At 40.3% G+C, this 12,560-nt stretch overlaps 1 protein-coding gene across 4 annotated transcripts in view; it reads left to right on the top strand.

The window, feature by feature from the left end:
* The window catches only part of BCAR3 (BCAR3 adaptor protein, NSP family member), a 108,864-nt gene that overhangs the window by 12,801 nt on the left and 83,503 nt on the right, over positions 1 to 12,560 (top strand). Inside the window, exon 1 of one of the 4 annotated variants that reach the window (XM_063104036.1) lies at positions 4,849 to 4,881. The exons of the other annotated variants lie outside the window; for them this stretch is intronic. The gene's annotated coding sequence lies outside the window, so the exon portion shown is untranslated. Of the gene's footprint in view, positions 1 to 4,848; positions 4,882 to 12,560 lie in introns of those variants that run through there. 4 annotated transcript variants of the gene reach the window in all.

Here is a 12,560-nt window from a genome sequence, read left to right as displayed (position 1 = left end):
CCCTGGTGTGCTGAGGCCAGGAACAGCTGGGTCAGAAGTGAACTCAGTCTCTGCATCTTGCACTGCTCCTGGTTAAAGGAGCCCAGAGAATGGGAAATGCCTGCAGGTCTACCAGCTGCCTGATGGTAGTCCTAAGTCCTTTACTGACAAGGATGATTTGAACCTAAAGGCTGGGATCTGTGCATTTTCAGCTGTTCTTCTGGGGAAAAATAAAGGATTTTTTTTTTTTCATCTGATTGCAAACAACAACCAAGAAAATGATCGGTAAATTACACAATGCAATCCTTGTTGAGTGGAACTGCTCAACATCTCCTGTGCCCCTGTGGCTCCTGCCCCCGCTTAGAACAGAATTCCTTTAAATCATGTTTTTTCAGGCCTCACGCATGCATTTGGGGAAAGGTCAGGTTTTTTAGTCTTCTGAGTTTTTCATACCCCTCAGTATGTGTTAAAGCACATTGTAAACAGAAGGTACTATGTAGTTACAAATTATTACTCATGTTCTTATCACATGTGGATTTGGGAGCCATCCCAGCCTGGCTGTAATATGTAAGCTGGAGCAGTCTTAGTTGCTGTTGTTGATTAGAATGATACTCTTCAGAGGGCCTGGACTGGGTGGCCAGATCACCTTAAGCCAATGGCTGATACAACCTCAGGTCATAGACACCCTGTTTTTGTTTTTGGCTTTTTTTCTTTCTTTTTTTTTTTTTTTTATAGATGACCAGTAAGGTGATCTTAACCCTTGACTTGGTGTTGTCAGCACCAGGCTCTCCCAAGTGAACTAACCAGCCATCCCTATATAGGGATCCGAACCCGTGGCCTTGGTGTTATCAGCACCACACTCTCCCAAGTGAGCCACGGGCTGGCCCTGACACCCTGTTTTTCATGGCTATGTAATGGTGTCACTACTTGGTCTGTCTCTAAGAGACTAGCAGCAGGATTGGATGCAGAATTTGAAGCTTTCTCTTCTTAGAAACCCCAAAGACAAGCATATGTGGTTTCGTTTGAAGGATTGTGCTGTTATTTACAAGTTATAGAGGTCTGAGAAATCTCCCATAATTGCCCCAGGCTTTATGCAGTCTGGACTGTATGCAGTTCCAGATTCACCTGAAAATATGGGAAGCGAAGGTAAAACTACTCCTGCTATGGCGAGGAGAAAAAAAATTGAGAGGTAATCCAGAGGCCTCAGTTCAGATCCCTGTTTTTGCCATTTTGGGGTACGTGAACTAGGGCAAGTTCTAAACTATAAAGTAGTGTTATCTTGGGTTGAATGTGCCCCAAAACTTAATCCCCAGTGTAAACATTGAGGGTGAGAAATCCTATTATGGTAATTGAAAGGTGGAGCCTTGAAGAGGTAGGATCATGCCTAGTGAATGGATTAAAAATGGTGGTCACGAGCATGGTTCTGAGGCCTTTAAAATGAGAGGGAATGAGGAAGTTAGTCTCTGCTCTCTCTGCTCTGCTATTTTCTGCAGTGTGAGACCACTGGGTCACAGTTGCCACCACCAGGACCTTCACCAGATATATTCCCTGCACTGTAGACTTCCCAGCCTCCAAAACTGTAAGCAGTAAATGTCATTTTTTTATAAAATACCCAGTTCCATGTATTTTGTTATAAGCAACAGAAACAGACTAATACATGGGTTAAAACCCCTGAGGAGAGCTGTAAGGGTTAACTGTTCGCTAAATATGGAGGCTCCACTGAATGGCAGCACTCCAACTTTCACACTTGAGCCTGGCACACCCTTCTGAGAGTCTGCCTTGAGCAGGTCACTCACTGCTCTTAGCTCCCACCTGGTCACCAGCAATTTTTTCTTCTCCTGCTCAACTCTGCTGGGACACCTGACCCTGACAACCCCTGAGGCCTTTGCTGGGACATTGATGTAGCTGTTGCTGTCAAAGAAAGGTGCTAGTGACCTTGACGCTAATTCCAGCAGCCAGGTCTGGTAGCTTTGTGATCTTGGGTAAGTTATTTTGCCTTTTGGAATTTCCACGTCTTCACTGCATGGCTATAAGGATCAGTCACACCTTAGGGCACGTAGCACAGAACCTGGCGTGGAGGAGGGGCTCAGACTTACTGATTTCCTTACTTCCTTCCTCCCGGAAGGCTGGAGTTGGGAGGCTCCTAATCCTCCTGTGTAATCTGAGATCACATTCAATGCCTGCAGCTTCCGTGGGAGAAAGTTTCTCATGTGTTGATGGAGTCTGGCTGGAATCCCTCTATCTGGTTCTGCCCTACAGCAATGTGTCTTAGCCAACACTCACAGTTCATAGGTATAACAACCACACAGTGACTAAAGTATCAGCACATCGTTGTACTAATACAAAACAGCCTGTCTTCCATGGACTGGCCCTAAACCTTTGCCTGATTGTTCTTGTATTTAATGTCAGTGTCTTTGCTGTTTATTCTTTGATGCATATTTATTAAGCTTGTTTTGTGCCAGGCATTGTGCTGGGTACCAGGTATCCAGCAGAGAATGAAATAGATGTGGCCCTCATCCTTAGGGAGCCCCCAGTTAGGGGACTCTCAGACAAATGCATGAATAAGTACATAACTACAAAATGAGGGATCTGTGAGGAAGACAACAGCTGACGGCCCTGAGTTACTTAGATTGGTAGAGGAAAGGCCTCTGTCGGGGAGGGAACATTTGAAGATTTAATGAGAATGTAAAATATTTCATTAATAATTTTTATGTTACTATGTATTGAAATTATAATATCTTTGAAATAGTAGGTTAAATATTTTTTATAATTAACTTCAGCTGTTTCTTTTCTTTTTTTTTTTTTTTAATTGGCTACTAGAAAACTTAAAAGTATGTATGTAGCTCACATTGTGTTTCTGTTTGACAGCACTGATCTAGACCTTGGTCAGGAGCTTAGAGTTTCTCGTAGGGCAAAGGAAAACCTTTAAAGAGATTTAAGCAAGAGAATGGCATGATCAGATTCAGTTTTTAGAAGATTGTTTTGTCTGTCTGTGGGAATCTGACTAATGGGGAAGAGGGTGGGGAGGGAGGGCAGGAGGTGGCTATAAAAGTACAGGGAGCAGGTGGGGGTCTGCACTGGAGTGGCAGAGGACATAAAGTGGGTGGGTTCAAGAAATATTTTGCAGGTAGAGTCTACCAGATTTAATGAAGTTGGATTTGCCAGGGTGAGGGAAAGGGACCGTCCAGCATGGCTTGGGCAACTTTACGTGTGTGGGGCAGGGCCACTTCCTGAGATGAGGAAGATGGGGAGAGGAGCAAGGCTGCATTGGGTGGTTGGTTGCTTTGTCTTGGGGGAGAGGGTGGTGGCAGTTTGCCGAGAATCAAGGCTTCTGCTTTAGGTGTGTTAAGTTTGAGTCATGTGCATGTCTAAGTGGAGGTGTTAACCAGACGGGCAGTTGATATTGTGAGCCCGGAGCTGTGGAGACAGGTCTGGTGTAAAAGGTATAAAGTTAGGAGGCTGCACAGAAATGAAATTAAAGCCATGGAAATGGATGCCATCACCACGGAGAGCTCTGTGTGAAGAGTAAAGGGGAGAGACTCAAGGATGCAGGCCTGAGGAAATCCCAGCACAGTCCATTCCAGGGAGTCAACAGAGGAGGCTGAAAGCTTGAGAGCAGAAGAAACGAGGCAGGATCTGGAGAGGGTTGGTGTTCAAAGGAAGATTTTTTATTTTTAGATGTTAGACAAAATTCAATAGGAAAAAAATCTAATCCTTTAAGCTTGTAATAAAACAAAGCACATTTTTTCATTACTTGATTTTTTTAGTAAACATTTTTATTTGATTAAACCAGACACATCCCTAGGGACACTCTCCCTAGGGTCCTGTGTCAGCAGCATGGTTGGTGATCATACTATTGCAGTTCCGTCCCTAATGGGTCCCAGAAGGTCCCTGATGACTCTGTAGACAGAGGAGGCACATGGATGTCTGTAGTTGGCAGTCTGGCTTTTTTTCTGAGGGGTGATGGCTGTTTATCCAAGGTTTAGGTGGGCAGCCACCTTGAAGATGGGTGCCTGGAGGGCAGGTCAGGAGCTTATGTTCCTATATCTGGTTGGCTGAAGCCCTTCCTCTTAGAGGCCTAGAGGACATTATTTCAAAACCATAGCCCTTTTATTCTGCCTTTGAATTAGTTGAGAAGAAACGTTTACAAACACACTCTTTTAGAAGGGGGTGGGGAACAGTTGGGGGCAGGGTGGATAGAACCTGTGGGAGCAAAGGAAGAGCAGATAGATACCAGCCAAACAAAGCATCTGCTTTTATCAGAAGTGCTGTGTTTGGGCTTAGACAGCCTGAAGCTTGATTTACTGGTGCCAGACCCTCTGTGCCTGCCAAGAGACATACTGGCCTTGATACGGTTTTTCTTGTTCTTACCCTATTCAGTTTGACTGCCTGCTGCCAAGTTAAGATTTCAGTGGTGACTTTTAGCTTAATGCTGTTACCAGAATTCTGCTGAGCACAGGTTAACCTAGTATCACTTTGTAGTAGTCTTGGATTTTTTATAGACTCACTACTGTGTAATAAGCAGGATATTTAAATGGTGCTCTTTTAACGTGATTAGGGAAACTGCCTGAAAAGGAAGCTTAATTACCATTCTTTTAATATAGTTCATGAACACATTAATCAGGCATCACTGGATTTTCAGTTGAGATAGAAACTGACTCATAGAAGCAGTTGTTTGTTGAAGTGAAAGAAGCAGGAGTTTTGGAAGTAACCAGGCCTTAGGATCTCTGATAGCCAGGGAGGAAAATGTGTCCTCATCTATAGTCGACTCTGGGCTGGAAGAAGGAAGATTCCCAAAGTAGAGGGAAATGATAAACACCATCCCATGGCCTCAGGCTCCAAAAGGGAAACAGCTTAGGACAACCAAAAACAACACTGACCACAGTTCCAGAGGAGGCAGAGGTATGTGACCATCCAGGCAGCTCTTCTGTTTAAGACTGTGTATGGAAGACCATCTCCAGCCTCAGCCTGCTTGTTCTGAGGACTCCCCCAGTGTGGTATGATGAGCCATGGCCACTTTGATGTGTTCATTCACAAATGTGTTGAACACCTGCTGTGTGCCAGGCTGTGTGCTAGGTGATGGGGGTTCAAAGACAGAGAGGCAGATCTTTGTTCATTCATGGAGTTCATAGCCCTAGGAGAAGGGGATGCCCATTTTGAACCACCTGACCTTCCCAGCACTGTTCTCTCCATCTTCTTTGCTAGTGACCTAACTTCCCATCTGCAGTGTAGTCCTTTGTGTCACTCTACTAGTTTGTGAAGCCATTCTGCTTTCCTTGATTTCTGATCTTGACATCTTTCCAGATATCATGTTACTTTTTCTCCTTGACTTGATGATTGCAAGTGGTACTTTGTAGATAACCTTTCCCTCAGGGCCTGCCCGCTCTATGCCACCACTTCCTCTGTGCTGTCCTGACCTTGCACCCAGACCCAGGAAAGATCGAGCCTTGCAACCAGCGACCTTATCAGAGGGTGGCTCTGGATTGTAAAAGAAACAATGCAGAGTAAGCAGAGGATTGTGAAAAATGCTAAGGGCAACAAAAAGGGCTTTCAGAAGTTATGTTTGGAACAATGAGACCAAAGAGAGGGGGATGCTAGAGAAACCAAACTGCCAAGCTTCTGTTCGGCTTGCATTTTTTCTGTCCAGGAAATGACTTCTCTGATTGGGAAGGGTAGGACAAATGTGAAGGAAGAATTGCTGGCCTGGAGTAGATGAGGCCATGACAAGAGGCTATAATGCCACTAAGTAAGGTGAAGCCCCAAAGTCCAAGCAGACATAGGGGACATAAGGCTGAGATCATCAAGCCAGCACTGTAACATAGGAGAAATACTGAGGTGACAAAGGGATACAGAAAAGATGCAGGTGCATACAAATTCTAATTTTTTTAAAAGGCGGTAGGGAGCTAAAATTAATCTGCCAAATGATAAGCTTGACGTTGATCTCAGGAAATATGTTAAAATGTATTTTTAGGACAGTGATTTTTGAATACTTGGTAAAGGAAGCAGCCACTATTAGTAGCTAGCAGGGCTTTGCTGAAAGCAAGTCATACCAGATTAACTTTATTTCCTGGGGTTACTTGGTTGGAAGTTTAGAAAAATGTTGAGAAGGTGTGCATGCAAGTGTCAATCATTGGTGATATCCTTGGAGTGAGAGAGATTCAGGCTAGGTAATAGCAGTGAAGCATGCTGGAGGCTGTGTCCTTAGCCCCATTCTAGTCAATTTAAAAAAATCATTTAGACAGTAATATTGGCATACAGATCACATGCGTGGATGACAGAAGTGAGATCCAAAAAAAGATTGTGGTATTTTGAAACAACAGAGCAAGTCCAATTGGATAAAACTATAGGGAGAGACAAAGACCTCCACTAGAATCCAAAAACATTCATTACAAAGTGAAAGTACAGGGTTTAGCTTCACCGCTATGCATAAAAATATTCCAGGATTTGGAAAACTGCAGCCTCGGAATGATTCTGTGGCACGCCATGGTTGTCAAAGACGCTAATGCGATTTTAGAAGTATTAATTGAAGTTTGATATTCAGACCGAGGGGGGTAGTCACACATGGCTGCACAGATCACATCTGGTAAATGGTGTTTAGCTCTAGACATCAGAAATAGAAAATGAATTCCCCCACTACAGAGAAGTGAGCTTCTGTCTAGACCACTCTCTGCTCTGAAGCAAATCTGTTGGTTTAATCATTAAGGAATATCCTTAATGTTCTGTGTTAGTGAAAAGGAACTTCTCATGTCATGTGTTAACCCTGGGAGGAGAGAATAAAATAAGCACCAACCTTAATCCTGCCAAATGCTAGTGAACTATACTTTAACAGATAAGGTCAATAAATATGTGTAAAATATGGAAGAATGAAGCTCTTCTTATTTATTTTGCAAGGTGATAAATCAAAAATATTTCCTTAAGCACACATCTAGAAGTGTCATAGTTTTCTATTTTTAAAGCTACATCCTTTTTTAAGTTAGTAAATGTTATACACATAATATTCCCCTCCCTACAGCGAGAAAGTAACTCTTCATTGGGACCATAATGTGATTCCCAATTTCAGTAAATAACCTGTTAATCTAAGCTCACACTAGCAGATATTTTTCCAAAGATGTCATTTCTCCATTTATCAGGCCAGCTCTGTTTTAAGCATCTGTGTCTTCTCATTTTCCCAATAAACAGATGGAAATGGACTGTGTAAACTCTCTCTGTCTTCTTGGTTATCTCCCTGATTAACTTCCTCCCTGGCATTTCAAACATGTCCAGAGAGATTCATTTGCAGCAGGAGCAGCCAGCCTCTCCAGTGTCACTTTGAAAACATCTGGTCTCAGTGGGGCTGGAAGCCAGGCACTGCCCTGGCAACAGTGATGTCCCATTGCTGGGGGAGTTCTGTCTGAGGCCATCACAGTGCAGTTGCGGGCCTGTGGCTAAATGGTCTCCTTACTGCGGAGGCCCATCTGCCCAAGAACAACACTTCTATCTTATCCCCTTGCTCCCTCCAATGTTCTTCTTCCCTTGGTGAACCCATGAAGTATGGTGGGAGGGAAGTGTCAGGGTCTAGGTCTTCTGCACAGTGGACACACACACACACACTCACACACACTCACTCACACACACACACACACACACTCACACACACTCACACACACACACACATACACACATTCGTTCATTCAAACCAATATTTATTTAACAGCTGTGCCCTGGAGATACAAAGGTGAGTAAAATATGGTCGCTGTTCTCAGCTTATAGTCCAGTAAGGGAGATAGATGGGAATATACATAGTATATCGAATTATAATTGTTTGTTATCACAAAATTTTATGATTCATAAGAAAGAACCTCTGAGGAGATGTTATTAATTCTGTGAGTTGGGGGACTGAGGAGGAAGTTGGGAAAGAGTGGTCAGAGAAGGTGGGAATAAATGGGAAGTAAATAGGAATTCCAGGCCTATAGAGTCAGAGAATTCTGAATATCTAGGATTTGTTGGAGTATAAGGAGCAAGGTCAGGACATCGGGCTGGTGAGATGAGCAAGAACTTAGAACCATGGATCAGCTAATAAACCTTAGAACACTGGATCTTAGAATCAACAAATCTTAGAACTATGAATCATCTAATAAAATATAAAGTGAGAATATTAGACTGTTCTACACATTAATCTTAAAGAACGTTATCATAATTACTACAATAATTATAATTATAACATTATTATAATGTTTTATATATATAGTTATATATAATGTATAATTCTATTATAATAAAGGAATATTGTTCAGTAGATGCAAAATCTTAGTAGATTTAAAGCCCGTTGCTACCTCTTCTTTCCTCCTATCCCTCCATCCCCACTTCTCCCCAGTGAAGATTTTGAGATGTTGATGGAGCTTTGTGCTGGAGAACGAGGGGTGAAGGTTCTAGATTCTGAGGCCATATCCATTTGTAAATGGGCTGAAGCCACTAGGCTGCCTATGGAGAGACGACTCTCTCCCAGTGGTTGGGCTCACCTTTCCTGATTGTGTGACACACCCTGGTGCCTGCTGGGTTAAGAATGGTAGACTAGGAGACCCCAAGGCTGCACTGTTTGTTCCTCCTTGGCCCCACTACTTGAGGTAACGCACTCAGCCTACTCATCACACCTGTCCTAAGTCTTGCTGTATTTCATTTCAGTTAAGTGTCCTAGAAATGAGTTCATTTATGATGAATAAACATCCACAGAGCAAGAACTCTATCCCAGACACGTAAGCCTTCTGGTCCCTGACCTCAATGAGTTTTAAATCTAAGATTTCTGCATGATGCTGTCATATCCTGGGACCTTGCTCTGCTACCTTTCAAGCTAAGTGTAGATTCTTGGTGGGTTCTATGACAATCATCATTTGTGAATCATGGCAGTTTTATTCTCCCTTTCCCAGTTCTTATACCTTTCTTATACCTTGCTTATTTAACTGTGCTGGCTAAGACCTCCAGGACAATGGTGAACAGAAGCGGTAACAGTGGACATCCTTGTCTTGTTTCTCATTGATTGATTTCAGTAATGCTTCCAATGCATCACCATAAAGAATGATGCTTGCAGAGGTTTTCTGGTAGATATCCCATGTCAGGTTGAGGAAGTTCTGTTCTATTTCTAGTTTGTTAAGCTTTTTATTCCATAGATCATGAAAAGATGATTTCTTTTCAAAATGCTTTTTTCCCATCAATTAAATGCCAAAAATTATTTTTATCCTTCAATCTGTGAATGTGGTGAGTTATATTAATATATATTCTCTTGTAAAACTGACTCTATATTCCTGGAGTAAACCTAATTTGATTATAATTTTTTTTTCTACATTATTGGGTTTGGTTGTCAATATTTTGTTTAGGATTTTTTCATCTACTTGTATGTGAGATTAGTCTGTACTTTTCCTTCCTTTTGCTGACTTTGTCTCGTTTTGGTATCAAAGTTATAATGTCCTCTTTTTCAAGTCTGTGGAGGAGTTTATATATAATTTTCAAGTAACAAATAATTCCAGAGTTTGGCAGAACTTGCTAGATAGTAAAACCATCTAGGCCAGATGTTTTCTTTGTGGGAAGATATTGAACTACTAATTTAATCTTTTTAAATAGTTATAGGACTATTTTAATTTTCTGTTTCTTTTTGAATCTGTTTTTGTGGGGTTTGTTTTTAGAGGAATTTGTTCATCTTTCCTAAACTTTCAAATTTATTGGCATGAAGATATTCATAGTATTCACTTACTGTGCTCTCTTGCAGCTACAATTATGCCTATTTTTCATTTCTATATTGTTTTCTTTCTTCTCTTCCCCCCAGCCCCAGATTATATTTGTCAGAGGTTAATTTTATTAGGCTTTCTGAAGAACCAGGCTTTGTTTGTTGCTCCCCGGTTGTATCATTGTCTTTTATTTAATTTCCGTTCAGTCTTTATCTCTGTCCTATTTTCTTTTTTCTTTTTTTTTTTTTTTTTTTGTGACCGGCCGCACCGAGTGCACCGGCCATTCCTATATAGGATCCGAACCCGCGGTGCGAGCGCTGCAGCGCTCCCAGCGCCGCACTCTCCCGAGTGCACCACAGGATCGGCCCTCTGTCCTATTTTCCTTATGTTTGTTCTGTTGTCTTCACTTGAACTGAACTTGTAATTAATTTTCAGTATTTCTTTTCTAAAATGAAGCTTTTAAGGTTACATATTTCCTTCAAAATATCACTTTAACTGTTTCCTACATGTACCTTATCTTGTATTCTGAAAATCTTTCTTGTAATTGTGAGTTTAATCTAGCTATGGTTATTGCGTTTAGTGATATTATTCTGTAATTCTGTTCTCTTTGTACATTTTTTAAAAATCTATAGGGTTTTGTTATTGCCTTATTTTGAATTGTCTTTTTAAAAATACTCTACTATTCATTTAGCAGTTACTTTTTAAATACCTTTGTATTACTTTATAAAACATAAAGCAGAACAATACCTTTATTTCTTTCTGAGCAATACAAAGACCTCAGAACATCAACTCTGGTCACCTTCTTGGCTGCTACACTATTGTTGCCCTATATTTTAGTTTGTCTTTCTTTTTTATTTAAAAAAATTTTTTATTGTGGTAAAATACACATAACATAAAATTTACCATTTTAATTATTTTTAAGTGTTTAGTTTAGTAGTGTTAATAAGCATATTGACATTGTTGTGTAAACAATTTCCAGAACTCTTTTTATCTTGCAAAACCTTTACCATATACCATTAAACAATAACTCCGAATTCTCCCCTGCCCCCAGTCCCTGGCAACCACCATTCTAATGTCTGGCCCTATGATTTTGGCTCCTCTAGTACCTCATGTAAGTGGAATCATATACTATTCATCCTTTTGTAATCTCTTAGCATAATGCCCTCAAGGTTCATCCATGTTTTAGCATGTATCAGAATTTCCTTCCTTTTTAAGGATGAATAGTATTCTATTTTATGTGTATACCACCTTTTGTTGATCCATTCATCCATTGATGGACACTTGAGTTGTGTCTACCTTTTGGCTTTTGCGAATAATACTGCTATGAATATGAGTATATCTCTATGAGACCCTGCTTTCTTTGGGGTATTTAGCCAGCAGAGGAATTGCCAGATCAACCCTATTTTCAAGTTTTTGAGGAACCACCATTCTGTTTTCCATAATGGCTGCACCATTTTATATTCCCACCAACAGTGCACAAGGGTTCAAGTTTTTTCACTTCCTCACCAACATTTGTTATTTTCTGTTTTTTGATAGTAGCCATTCTAATGTGTGTGGGGTGGTAGTTTGTCTTTTTTTTAACTCCACAAATTAGGTATCTATCTTGTTTTATACCATCAGTGCTGGCTTGGAGTTACCTACGTGTTTACTAGTTTCTTTGCCTGTCACTTATTCTTAGAATCTTAGATTTTCCTTCTGGCATCCTGTTCCTTCTTCCTGAAGGGTAATCTCTGTTTTTGTTAGTCTAAAATTGTCTTTGTTCACCCTTGTTCTTGATAGTTGTGCTGGGCACAAAATTTTGAGCACCTCACTTGCTTTTGGTTGATGAAAAGCTGTTTGTGAGTCTAATTGGCATTGCTTTGAGAGGAACTTTTCTTTGCTCCTTGATTGCTTTTAAGATCTTTATTTGTCTTTGGTGATTTGTAGTTTCATTACAGTATATCTAGGTGAGCATGTGTTTTTTGTTTATACTGCCTGGGGTACCTGAATCTGAGGATTGGTATCTTTCATTAATTTTAAAGATCTCCCATCATTATTCTTTGACTTGCTTTTTTCCTTTCTCTCAATTCTTTCCTTCTAAAGCTCTTGTTAAGTGTACTTAGGCCTTCTCATTCTACCTTCAGTATCTTTTTTATGTTTTCTATTGCCTTTTCTCTCTGTGCTTTGCTCTGTGTAATTTCTTTATATCTTTGTTTTAATTCATAAATATTTTCTTCAGTCATATCTAATTTCTTATTTAACAAAGCCATTGAGTTTTATATTTTAATTAATTATAGACATTTATTTCTAAAAATTGTAGTAGGTCATTTTTATATCTGCCTATTTATTCTTATATCACTTTTGATTTCGCCTTTTAAAAGAAATTATCATACATCATTATTATAGCCTATATCTGATATTCCAGTATCTGAAGTCTTTGGGGATCTCAATTTGTTGTTATTTCTGCTGATTTTCACTCATCTGGGTTTATTTCCCAGTGTATATGGTTGTTTCTGAAAGGGAATTTATATTTAATCAAATTCATGAATATCCTGAGCAGCATTCTGTTGAGAAAGTTTTTCTCCAAGAAGAATTTATATTGTTTCTTTACTAGTGGGCACCACTAACCCAGATGTTAATTTCTCAGTTTTGGATTTCTCTGTCAAAGAACATAATATAAATTTAAATCCTCAACCAACTTGAAGATCTATGGTTACAAATTCTTAGGAGAGACTATTATTACTGCCATTATTTCTATCCATCAGGATTTGTGGTTGGAGACAATAGGTTTCACCCTTGGTTCCCTTTGCCAGAGCATGTTTTGTTTTGTTTTTAGCACATTCTTTCCTCTTTGGGTGTGGGGAGAGCCCCATTCTGATGGTTCTGATGTTATGCAGGGCTTCA

Source organism: Cynocephalus volans, chromosome 8, assembly GCF_027409185.1.
Source record: "Cynocephalus volans isolate mCynVol1 chromosome 8, mCynVol1.pri, whole genome shotgun sequence".
NCBI classification, from domain to species: Eukaryota; Metazoa; Chordata; class Mammalia; order Dermoptera; family Cynocephalidae; genus Cynocephalus; species Cynocephalus volans.
Note: the sequence above shows the minus strand (reverse complement) of the source record. Positions and strands in the feature narration are given on the sequence as shown.